The following is a 1,183-nucleotide window of genomic DNA, read 5'->3' as shown; positions in this document are numbered from 1 at the left end:
CCTATTTAACTCCATGGGAATTTGGTGCTATAAAAAAGGAAGCTGTTCTGGGCAGAAGCAGGTATGGTGATGAACAGGAAGCTGAAACCACTGATTGATTTTGGCCCTGCTTCTACATGCACTTATGTACAATACTAAACTCTCGTTGTGTGATTTATATCACTGAACTTAGCAGCTTGGGTAGTCATAGGAAGAATAAACAACCCAAGCCCTACTGCCAGCTAGTGAAAGAAGAAACATCTTTTGCAGTTAGGCTGAAGTCAGGGAGTTGCTGGTTGTTTCCAGACAGCGAAATCACAGACAAGTCTCCCTCTTTGGAGGTGCTACAGCGGGAGCTACTGGCGTGCAAGCCCAGGGCTCCAACTGGATTTTCACACGACTTCTGCCAAACTGCCGAAAAGGTCCGGCTGACACGGACAGCTTAGGGGAATGGGCCCCTGGATCCATGCATTCAGTTCCCAGGGCCAAAAGCCAGCGTCCTTGCAGTAACAATGTGACAACCTGGTAAGCTTAACAAAATGCAAATTATGTAGTGGAAATGCCTAGGATAGAGGGTCCCTGGTCCGTGCCAGCTTAGCTGTGCCATTGAAAACCTCTGCCTCACATTCAACGTGAATGTAACTGCTCACCAGCCAGCGGCCTTATCTTGCTTCGGTTCTAAAATCTCCACCCCACTTTTCCGAATGGGAGGAAGTTTTCTTTTCTTGCAAAGCCCTCCAAAGGACTAAAGAACCTAAGGGCCTATTTCAGCAGTGACTTTGGGGCCTGGCTTTCCAGTGGGGGCCCCAAGGGGTTGAGGAGTCGGCCTCTCCCTGGCTTTTGGTGACACCTAGGCATCCCCCTATCGGGGAGAAAAAAACAAAGGGGCGTAAGAGCCTACAGCCCTTGGGGGCTGCCCTTTGCTGTGCCCCGTGTTAGAAGTGGTGCAGAGACAAACTCCCCCTGTGCTGGGGGGGAGGGGGGGCAGGGGGTTGCTCTGCTCTCTCCCAGTCAGGGAGACAAAGGGTGCCACATCCTCCCCTTTGCGTCAGTGCAGCTCTGGGCTGAGGACACCGCCCCCGTCTCCCTCTTCCAGGGGAAAAGGCTCGGGAGTCGCGTCCTAGCCCTGGGCGCAGGAAGGGAGCGGGCCCCGCGCAGGCACCCACGCTCCCCGCTCGCCCTCACAGTCTCTCCGGGGAGCTGT

The 1,183-nt window shown here is 54.1% G+C and overlaps 1 protein-coding gene across 1 annotated transcript in view; it reads left to right on the top strand.

The window, feature by feature from the left end:
• Positions 1–253: 253 nt before the first annotated feature.
• Positions 254–1,183, top strand: part of KCNJ8 (potassium voltage-gated channel subfamily J member 8) — an 11,175-nt gene continuing 10,245 nt past the window's right edge. The window contains exon 1 of the mRNA XM_025208543.1: positions 254–504. The gene's annotated coding sequence lies outside the window, so the exon portion shown is untranslated. The remainder of the gene's footprint in view (positions 505–1,183) is intronic.

Source organism: Alligator sinensis, unplaced genomic scaffold (genome assembly GCF_000455745.1).
Source record: "Alligator sinensis unplaced genomic scaffold, ASM45574v1 scaffold517_1, whole genome shotgun sequence".
Classification (NCBI taxonomy): Eukaryota; Metazoa; Chordata; order Crocodylia; family Alligatoridae; genus Alligator; species Alligator sinensis.
Note: the sequence above shows the minus strand (reverse complement) of the source record. Positions and strands in the feature narration are given on the sequence as shown.